The 11,853-nt window shown below is 35.5% G+C and overlaps 1 pseudogene; it reads right to left on the bottom strand.

The window, feature by feature from the left end:
• Nucleotides 1-10,074: 10,074 nt before the first annotated feature.
• LOC120179468 lies at nt 10,075-11,769 on the bottom strand (annotated as a pseudogene).
• Between the last annotated feature and the right edge of the window lie 84 nt (nt 11,770-11,853).

The raw sequence follows: 11,853 nt of genomic DNA, 5'->3' as shown, positions 1-11,853 counted from the left end.
CGACCACAAAGTTAAGAGCTTTGCGATCTACCAACTGAGCTGGACGGGTTATTTAATTAGCTGCTAATTTTGTGATTAGCAAAAACGCCGCCGTATGCAAGGAGATTTTAGAAAATATGTGGTTGGTGGTTTTCTTTGAAAAATAATATGGAATTTAATGATGAGATGTTGTCACGCTCATCATCATGTGGTCGTTACACATAAATATAATGCCATATACTATATTTACTACTTATCTAGAAACATTTATTGTTATTTAACTTTCATTTTATTTATTTTTTATTAAAATTAAATTTTTTGGGTGAACTTTAATTTCATCATTTATGACACTTTATTTGTTTATATAATTTTAAATTTTAAATGTTAAGTTACCATAATAGACCTAATAACCATTTACTTAAAAAACTTACAAAACATAGATTCATTAGAAATTAAATCTAAAATTTTGAGATCTCTTTTTTCATAAATAAAATTAAATTACTTATGAAAAATAAAATTAAACTTGATAATCGTTATCATTAAACTAAATTCTTATTAACAATATTAATCATCCATAAATTAGTCAAATTTACTTAATAGAAGAGTTAATTACATCATATGTCTCCAAACTATAATCCTCATTTAAATTGATCCTTAAACTTTTGAATATTTTAATTTTATCCACAAACTATGACTCTTATCTAAATTAGTACTTAAGCTTTTGAACAATCGAATTTCAGCCCTAAACTATGACCCTCTTTCTAAATTGGTCCCTAAACTTTTGAATATTCCAATTTTATACCCAAATTCATCCAAATATAATTAGTGTCAACTATAATGTTCTCATTTTGTGAGTACTATAAATTTACGCGAAATATGTCCAAGTATACACAATTGAACAATTAATAAGTGATAAGTATCGTCTCCACATGGATTGGAGGGATCTTGAGTAAAGTTTATGCACTATTCTAAAATACTAAGTATAGTTAATGTGGTATGAACAAGTGAGATGGAAATACTAAGGCAAAAATTGTATACAGATGAAGTTGCAATGGCAATATGAAAGGTAGCAAATGGAAATGTTGTGACAAAATAAAATGTATGCAGGTGGAATTTCAATGGTAGTGTGGATGGATGACAGATGAAAATGTTATGACAAATTGAGATGTTTAGAGTGTAACCAATTAAAAATGATAAGGCAAAATAGTTTAGAATTCGGGGATAAGTAAGATAACTTGGTAATCCTCACGCAAACAAGCTACAGTGGGAATGAATGGTGGGATTACTAAGGAATCCTAAGCCTTGCTTTTCATAATCTAATTGCTCGACATAGTTTACTAAAAGTGTCTATACGCTCTCTCAAGTCAAGGAACCCGACAGATGCAAATGTCACGGTAATACCTCTCGATGCAAATGTCAGAATAAAGGAAGCAGAGGGAGATCGAAGTCAAAGTCCAGATTGAGCAAAGATGAATGTGCCTATTGTCGAGAAAAAGGGCACTGGAAGAAAGAATGTTCAGACTAAAGAATAAAGGCAAACCTGAAAGGGGGAAGGCTGTCTCAGAATCAAATGTGGTCGAGTATGATGATGCAGATTCAGATTTCGCATTCGCTGCTACGCTATCAACCAGTTGTTCCAGTTCATGGTTGTTAGATTCAGCTTGTAGCCACCATATGACCCCCAACAGAGAATGGTTCTTTGAGTTTAAAGAACTAAAAGGTGGAATTATCTACACAGCAAATAATTCCCCTCTTGACACACTTGGGATTGGTTCAATTCGCTTGAGGAATCAGGATGGATCAATCAGAACCTTAACAGGTGTCCATTATGTACCAGATTTAATGAGAAATCTCATCTCTGTGGGAACCTTAGAGTCAAAAGGTTTAGAAGTGAGGGGAAAAGATGGGATTATGAGGATTATCTCTGGTGCACTGGTGATAATGAAGGTAATCCGAAAAAGAAACAATGTGTATTACTTTCTGGGTAGTACAATTGTTGGGACAGCAGTGGCAGCTTCTACTGATGAACATGAGTCAGAAGCAACCAGGTTATGGCATATGCGCTTGGGGCATGTTGGTGAAAAATCCTTGAAATTACTCATAGATCAAGGATTATTGAAGGGTGCTCGGACTTGTAAATTAGCTTTTGTGAGCATTGCATCAAAGGGAAGAAGACGAGGGTGAAATTTGGAACAACAATCCATGATACTAAAGGTATTTTGGATTATGTTCATTCAGATGTATGGGGGCCTTCCAAGACAACTTCATTGGGAGGAACACACTATTATGTCACATTTGTTGATGATTTTTCCCGGAGAGTTTGGGTGTATCCAATGAAGACAAAGGATGAGGTGCTAGGATTTTTCCTTAAATGGAAAAAGATGACGGAGACTCAAACAGGCAGAAAATCAAACGTCTCCGTACAGACAATGGTGGAGAGTACAAAAATGATCCATTTCTGAAAGTCTGTGAAGGAAGGTTTGTCAGGCACTTCACTGTCAGAAGTACACCACAACAGAATGGGGTGGCAGAGCGTATGAACCGGATATTAGTGGAGAAGGTTGGTGTTTATTGTCTAATGCTGGGTTAGGCAAAGAATTTTGGGCTGAGGCTTTGGTCTGAAGAGGAAGGTATTGTCAGGCACTTCACTGTCAGAAGTACACCACAACAGATGGGTGGCAGCGTATGAACCGGATATTATGGAGAAGGTTCGGTGTTTATTGTCTAATGCTGGGTTTTAGGCAAAGAATTTTGGGCTGAGGCTTTGGTCTATGCTTGTTATCTGTCAACCGCTTACCATCGACTGCTATTGGTGGTAAAACACCATAGAAATGGTTTGGAGACCTGCTACAGATTATGATTCCTTACATGTGTTTGGTTCCACTGCATACTACCATGTTAAAGAGTCAAAGCTGGATCAAGAGCAAAGAAGGCGATCTTTATGGGGATCACCTCTGGTGTGAAAGGCTATCGTTTTTGGTGTCCAGAAACAAAGAAAATAATCTTTAGCAGAGATGTTACCTTTGATGATCTACCATGTTGAGAAATGTGACTTCAGAAAAATTGGAGCTGACAGATGGAACTCCCAAACAGGTGGAGTTTGAAGGAAGCAGAATTGACCCAGCCTGTAAAGAAACTGATGTTGACTCTCCTGGTAGAAGAAGAGTCAGAAGAAGAAGTTCAGACCCAAGAACCTCCACAGCAACATGAATCAATTGCACTCAGAAAGGGAAGAGGACCATTAGACAACCTGCTCGTTATGCTGATATGGTCTCTTTTGCATCACCAATTGCAATGATGCGTTCCTGCCACTTTTAATGAAGCAGTCCAAAGTTCAGAACATAAAAAGTGGAGGATCTCCATGAATGAAGAAATGCAATCCCTTCAAAAGAATCAAACGTGGAAACTAGCTAGTCTTCCGAATGGAAAGAATGCAATTGGATGCAAGTGGTATATGCAAAGAAAGATGGATTTCCTGACAAGAATAACATCCGCTACAAAGCAAGATTGGTGGCTAAAGGCTACGCTCAAACGGAGGGAGTTGATTTATAATGAAGTATTTTCTCTAGTTGTAAAACATTCCTCCATCAGAATTTTGTTGGCTTTGGTAGCACAGTTGGATTTGGAACTCGTTCAGATGGATGTAAAAACTGCATTTTTACATGAAGACTTGGATGAGGAAATCTACATGACTCAGACAGATGGATTCAAAGTTGCTGAAAAAGAAGAGATGGTGTGCAAATTAGAAATATCGTTGTACGGATTGAAGCAATCTCCAAGGTAGTGGTACAAGCGATTTGACAAGTTTATGATAGGGCAGAAGTACACAAGAAGCAAATATGATCAGTGTGTATTTACGCGAGCTAGAAGACGGATCCTATATATATCTTCTTCTTTATGTTGATGATATGTTGATAGCTTCCAGGAGTCAGACATAAATTGCAAACTAAAGACTCAATTGAACAGGGAGTTTGAGATGAAGGATCTTGGTGAAGCGAAGAAGATTCTAGGCATGGAGATATCAAGGGATAAGAAATTGGGGAGGCTTTGTTTGTCTCAGAAAGAATATTTGAGGAAGGTACTAAACGTTTTGGCATAAATGAGATGTCAAAACCAGTTAGTACACCTCTTGCTCCTCATTTCAAGCTCGGTGCATCAATGTCACCTAAGGATGATGCAGAACGGGAATACATGTCAAAAGTTTCGTATGCAAGTGTTGTTGGTAGCTTGATGTATGCAATTGTGTGTACGAGACCCGATATTTCACAGGCAGTTGGGGTTGTGAGCAGGTATATGCATGATCCTGGAAAGGAGCATTGGCAAGCTGTGAAATGGATTCTGCTGTATATTCTGAACACCGTAGATGTTGGTTTGGTCTTTCAGCAGGACAAACAAAACGGTCAGTGTGTAGTTGGGTATTGTGATTCAGACTATGCAGGTGATTTGGACAAGCGTCGATCAACTACTGGTTATGTGTTTACATTTGCAAAGGCACCAGTCAGTTGGAAGTCCACCTTACAGTCAACAGTGGCTTTGTCTACTACAGAGAGTATATGGCAGTTACAGAGGTGAAGGGCAATTTGGCTTCAAGGGTTGCTTGGTGAATTGGGAATGGAACAAAAGCACATCAAAGTGCACTGTGACAGTCAGAGTATATTCATTTAGCAAAGAACCAGGTTTACCATGCAAGGACGAAGCACATCGATGTTCGATATCACTTTGTACGAGAGATTCTAGAAGAAGGTGGAGTCATAATCCAGAAGATTCGGATAACTGAGAATCCTGCTGATATGTTGACAAAAGTGGTAACGGTCAAGTTTAAACATTGTTTAGACTTTGTCAATATGTTACAAATTAAAAGATTGTTTTTTTAGAGATGTGTGTGAATTTACCAAGGTGGAGATTTGTTGGTTTTTGGCAAAGTCCCTATTGGTTGTGTATAAGGAGGAGGGAAATTCTTTTGTTATAAATAAAGCCCTCCTTAGTTTATTATCCCACAAATATAAGCTTCTTCTATATTAAAGGCTATTTGTATTCTTTCTCTCTTTGTAATATTCCTCTATAGTGAAATATTTTGGTGTTCTCTTTTATGTATATTTAATAGCTATTGTCGGGTATAGTTATTGTTAATTATTGTCCTATTAAAAACTTGTCTTGGTAGTTCTGTCTAAGGAAAGTGGGTTTTAAGAGGGACCATTGTGACCCCTCCTCTTTCCTGGGAATATACCTTGGGGTGATTTTTAGTACAATCGTTTCACACTAGTCACCTAGATAATAGTTTCAAAGGTGAATTTATTATTGGTGAAAATTAACCCGAATTCCACAACAATCAAGTCATCTCAGATGTACACAAATCCCTTGATTACTAAGATAGCATAATAATTACAAAAGTTGAACAAAAAAGAACATTGCCTTTCTCAACCGAAATCTATAATGGAACACGTAAAATTTCCAACAAGTAACGATCACTTTAATCATGGTTTAACAAAATGTGAAAAAATTGATCCAGTTAAGATTTCATGGTTTTCTGACACTAGGCTAGTTTCCTTTTCTACTCTCTAATCAGTGTTCCCCATTTTACTAACGTGTCAATCCGAACAGACATAATCAGTTTGAAAGCTAAACTAATCTACGAATTAACCTTTTTGATCATGCCTCATAAGTAGCTCAATTTCAGTACCAACGAAAATTAGATGGAAGAGATCTCAAATTACTGAAGCGTAACTTTTGAGGTTATTTTTAAACAGACTAACTAATAAAATCAACCGCCAGGAAAAAAAAAAACAAAAACAAATTGATACTGCATTTCTCTGGTAGCCGATCGAAATTAATTTCTAACTCAACAATGAAATTCGTATTTTTTTTCAGACCCAGAAATTCCAATTATACGAAGGAAACTCATTTCTACTCTAAATATTGGAAGATTAAATGAAACTCCAAACTTTCTGCTAAATTATACAGAAAAAGAAACCGAGTTCCAGAGTCAAATCAAAGCAGATAAACTAATTTCAAAAATTAAATCAAATGAAAGCTAAAACTGAAAAATAATCACGAATCTCAAACTCAAACTCATAAAAATTCAGTCAAGCATCGCAATCAACAGCATTTCACACAAAAAAATAAATAAAAGGATGGAAAGAATTATACACATACACAATATACACTTTGGTTGCCATCGATGAACTCCTCGGAAAATCACGATCGAATTGTTCTCTTTTGCTTTTAAATTTTTTTTTGATTATCTGGAACAATTTGTTGACGAATGCGGGAAACTGGGAAGATGGAGAGCAATTTATAGTTGCCCGATATGAAAAAATTAGCTGATCATATTCTCAATTTAGTTGTCCGGTAATTATGAATTGCTCACCGTAGGACTCGATCCCACGACTACAAAGTTAAGAGTCTTGCGATCTACCAACTGAGCTAGGCGGGTTATATTTAATTAGCTGCTAATTTTGTGATTAGCAAAACGCCGCCGTATGCAAGGAGATTTTAGAAAATATGGGTTGGTGGTTTTCTTTGAAAAATAATATGGAATTTAATGATGAGATGTTGTCACGCTCATCATCATGTGGTCGTACACATAAATAATAATGCCATATACTATATTTTACTACTTATCTAGAAACATTTATTGTTATTTAACTTTCATTTTAATTTATTTTTATTAAAATTAAATTTTTTGGGTGAACTTTAATTTCATCCATTTATGACACTTTATTTGTTTATTATTTTAAATTTTAAATGTTAAGTTACCATAATAGACCTACAATAACCATTTACTTAAAAAAACTTACAATAAACATAGATTCATTAGAAAAAAATCTAAAATTTTGAGATCTCTTTTTTCATAATAAAATAAATTACTTATGAAAAATAAAATTAAACTTGATAATCGTTATCATTAACTAAATTCTTATTAAAATATTAATCATCCATTTAAATTAGTCAAAATTTACTTAATAGAAGAGTTAATTACATCATATGTCTCCAACTATAATCCTCATTTAAATTGATCCTTAAACTTTTGAATATTTTAATTTTATCCACAAACTATGACTCTTATTCTAAATTAGTACTTAAGCTTTTGAACAATCGAATTTCAGCCCTAAACTATGACCTCTTTCTAAATTGGTCCCTAAACTTTTGAATATTCCAATTTTATACCCAAATTCATCCAAATATATAATTAGTGTCAACTATAATGTTCTCATTTTGTGAGTACTATAAATTTACGCGAAATATGTCCAAGTATACACATTGAACAATTAATAAAGTGATGAGTAGTATCGTCTCCACATGGATTGGAGGGATCTTGAGTAAAGTTTATGCACTATTCTAAAATAACTAAGTATAGTTAATGTGGTAACAAGTGAGATGGAAATACTAAGGCAAAATGAATTGTTACAGATGAAGTTGCAATGGCAATATGGAAAGGTAGCAAATGGAAATGTTTGTGACAAAATAAAATGTATGCAGTGGAATTTCAATGGTAGTGTGGATGGATGACAGATGAAAATGTTATGACAAATTGAGATGTTTAGAGTGTAACCAATTAAAATGATAAGGCAAAATAGTTTGAGAATTCGGGGATAAGTTAAGATAACTTGGTAATCCTCACGCAAACAAGCTACAGTGGGAATGAATTGTGGATTACTAAGGAATCCTAAGCCTTGCTTTTCATAATCTAATTGCTCGACATAGTTTACTAAAAGTGTCTATACGCTCTCTCAAGTCAAGGAACCCGACAGATGCAAATGTCACGGCAATACCTCTCGATGTGAATAGTAATATCTAACTTATCGAATCTGCACTACTCCTTTTAGTCGTTGAAATCCTATCCTTATCTCTAAGGTGGATTAGGTCTTAGTTAGCAGCTAAAACCCATTGCTCATGTAGATCCTCCCTTAGTTTCTCTTGAACACTAAGTAATATACTTAAGAAATGAACACTCTCATGCCTCCTACAATCTTAAGTAAGCACATGAGAAAAATAAATAGGTAAACATAAAATCTCAAATCATTCATTAAAACAAAAACTTTATCATCCATGAGAACCCACACCAAATAAAGTTTAGTTTCATGGTGGGGTTCGAATATTCAAGGAGAATAATTCGTTCCATACAACCCAATAAATCGAGTAAAAACAAAAGCACAAGGATGGAGGAAAACTCCCAACGCCGGCTGTCGGTAGTTCCTCGGACCACCACGAATGTCACCTTAGCGGCTAGCTCCTCTCTCGGACGCGTAGCACACCGCTCCCTCTAGGTTGGTTATGGAGATTACCACATTGTCATGGTTCCAAAAATAACAACTGAGTATGATATTCACATGCAAACATGGACAGCTGACAGCTCCCATAAAAATATATTCGTCATTTTTTGTCCTTTTCTGCGCACAAGAGTCATCCCAAATTGCCTTGGCAATCTCCTTTCTCACCATTTGGGAATGCTGCAGCAATTCTCCATGCTCACCCTTTGCTTCAACAACCTGCACATCATCAGCAAAACACAACCTTTCCCGTAAAACAACACCCTTTACAGAAAATATGCCACGACAAATAGAATCACCAAATGCAATTATATGCTCATAAATGTATCTATATGAACCTAAATGTGCCTAGACGACCAATAACTTAAGTGAAAATGCCCTAAATATTGTCTTTTACGGAGTTATCATATTTTCACCTAAATTTTGTTTCCCCCAAAACATATAATAATATAACTTGGCCTAACGATTTTATTAACAAGAGATTGATTAGTATATACGTATAGTTTGGGATGAAATTGGAATACTCAAAAAGTTTAGGGATCAATTTAGAATGAGGCCATAGTCTAGGGATGATTGAAATGTTCAAAGCTTTGAGGACTAATTTAGAATGATATTCATGGTTTAGGATGAAATTGAAAAATTTTAGGGATCATTTAAAATGAGAGTCATACTTTGAGGACATGTGATGCAATTATTCTAGAAAAAGATTGAAAAGGTTTGGGTAAATAATTAGAAACAAAACAAGATATTTGTGTTAAGTATATGGGGGACAAAGGATAAGTTTAATTGCATTTGGTGGAATGGTGGACGGCAAAACTTAGAAAGGTAAAATCAGGGCTGTTGGATTTGGATTATAAATTATTTTTTTATAATTTTGTTTATTGCGAGGATTAATGGAATTATGGGTCCAATAAAAATAAAGGATGTCATTGAAAAGAAATTTTAATTAGTGGCAATGTCATTGCATTTTATGTTGCTAAAATAGGAGTAATGCCTGCCTGAAATAAGGGGGTGGCGTCCTCTTTCTTGGACCATCTTTCTTGGACCATCTTTCATGTTCTTTTTCCCCAGAAATGATGATATCTACAGAATGTGGAAGCTTCAACAAATCCTGGAATTGAATTGCATGATGAGATTTGATGAAAGCTGCGGCTTACCCTTTCTGGGGAAAAAATAATTGAATATTGAGCAGGGAAAACGGTCAGCATGTCAACATTTACAGCTAGTTACAGCTTTTTCAATCACATTGATTTGTAATTTCTTGAAAAAAAATTGGTTTATCCTTATCCTTTCTTCCAGGGTGATGATCTGTAATTTTGGAAGGTGGTAAAATAAAAAGGCCTTTCTTCCAGGGCAAGAAATTGAGCTCAAGTTTCCTTTTTGGTGGATATGTTAGTTCGCATTAAACATGTCATTTTCCCATGATTAAACATAGAATCTGTTGAATGGTTTCAAAGATAAAAGGGATGCCTTCTCCCTATAAGACTCGGGTTAGTAACTAAATCACTCCTGATCATGTATATTTTAATATAAATAAAATGACATAGATCAAGTATTGGGATCTATAACATGAAGACCAGTAAATAACTAGGCATATTCAACAGAGTTGAAACAAAGCAAACATGGTGGAACATTGACATTTTAGAGACGAATAATTCAGTCTTTTATACCGCACAAATAGATACAGATATCACTGCAAATCTCATATTTTGTACAGGGAGTTATACGTAGCAGAACACTGCTTTCTTGGATAATACAAATACACAACTTAGCCCCCTAAAAAAAGGAACAATACTCATCAGTGATTGCTATCACTTCACCAGACTCACTCTCTCTCCTCGGAAGAATAATCTAAAACAAGAGGTGAAAGGGCATCCTTAGCATTGGTATTATCAAATTCCACTAGTTTCCACCATTTTCTTGGATGAAAATAGCCATACTCGATGGAAAGTGGGATGGCTGTCCAGGTTCAAGCAGGGGAATGGAAAAAGGGATCTTCCTTAGCTTTGAACACTTTATTATCGAAAGATAGCAGAGAGACTCGACAGGGATTCTGAGTTCACTATCGCAAATGCTCTTCAATTCTGGTAACTTGATCAGGTGCAATGTATTTAATTGGGAAAGCAAATGTTGTTTCAGAACCTCATTTTTCTACTTTCTGGTTTTCTCCCTCTTCTTCTGCTATTATTTTCTCCAGGATTTTACAATACTTGACTTCAACATGCTCCAAGTTCTGAAAGCCCTGCAATAGATGAACTGCAAACAATTTCTTTATGCTTGGACAACCAACCAGATAGAATTTTTTAATAGAAGAGAAGACGGCTGGTGGTGTTGGAGTGAGAGATGTAGATGAAAGTTCTGTTACTCCTCTTAAAAGTTCACACAAGCTCCACAAACTTCTAAGATGTAGAACCTCAACATTCCGCAATGAGTTGCAAGACGATAATGACAAATCAACCACACACTCGACGTCTTCACACCAGCCAATAGAACATGACTTCACCTCATTTGCTTCACAGAACAAAGAAAAATTGCTCCAACTTCTGATATTCTGACAGCTCTCAACAGTCAGGGTTTTAATGTCTTTTGGGAGAAACACAAAAACTTCGTTCCCCATCTTGCAATTAATAAAACATACCTCCTTATCAACTTCAACATTCTCAATATTGTCAAACCAAGGATGGTTCTCAAAGTAGCTTGACGGAGGTGATCCAACTCCAAGACAGTAATTGGTTGGCCCTTTACCAAATAAAGACTATGCATATCCTTCAAAGTCTTGCACATCACAAAAAGCTCCTAAAAGAATCTCCACCTTTCTCAGTTTGGCCACTTCCTCTCCTTCTATATTAAACCAAGCTTCCATGAGAAAACCTCGATAGCATTCCTGTCGGTAGATCCTTTAGATCATGAGAATACAAATTAAGATATGTGAGGTTTTCTAGCATTTCCATACCATGAGGGACTTCCTTAATTTTTGTACGAAAAATATCCAACTTTTTCAATGCCGTCAGCTTTGCAAGTGTAGGCATGTAATGTAATTGACGGCACCATCTAAGGACAAGTGCAGTAAGATTTTTCAAGTTCGAAATGGAATTGGGCGGATCAGAAATTCCAGTATGAGAGAGATTTAGAACCTTTAGCCCATGCATGTGCTCAAAGAAAGATCCTAAAATCCTTCCAAGGTTGACAAATTATGACATTTTGGCGATGTTAAAGTAACTTCGGATATTGAATTATTCATCAAGGAAACCTTCTCAAGAGATTCTTTCCATTTATGCTCACTTGGTATTTCCTCCAATTGCATACCAGCTTTTACCATAAAGATATTACATCGTTTGATAGACAATGCCATGTCTCTCACAACTTCATGCATCTTCACTCCTCTTTCAACATCGTCGATCATTACCTTCTCTAACAAGCAATTATTTACAAGCTTGTTTAGAATAGTATGACCTCTGTCATGCATTGCATGTCTATTCTCTAATTCATCAACGAGTTCCTCATCTATCCAATTTTCAATTAAATTGATTTTATATCAATTAAATTGCACAATTATTGAATCAACCATGAATTGCATGTACAATCTGAGAAAAACCTAATCATG

Source organism: Hibiscus syriacus, unplaced genomic scaffold, assembly GCF_006381635.1.
Source record: "Hibiscus syriacus cultivar Baekdansim isolate YM2019G1 unplaced genomic scaffold, ASM638163v2 tig00112416_pilon, whole genome shotgun sequence".
In the NCBI taxonomy this organism is placed as follows: domain Eukaryota; kingdom Viridiplantae; phylum Streptophyta; class Magnoliopsida; order Malvales; family Malvaceae; genus Hibiscus; species Hibiscus syriacus.
This window is presented reverse-complemented; position numbering and strand designations above follow the sequence as displayed.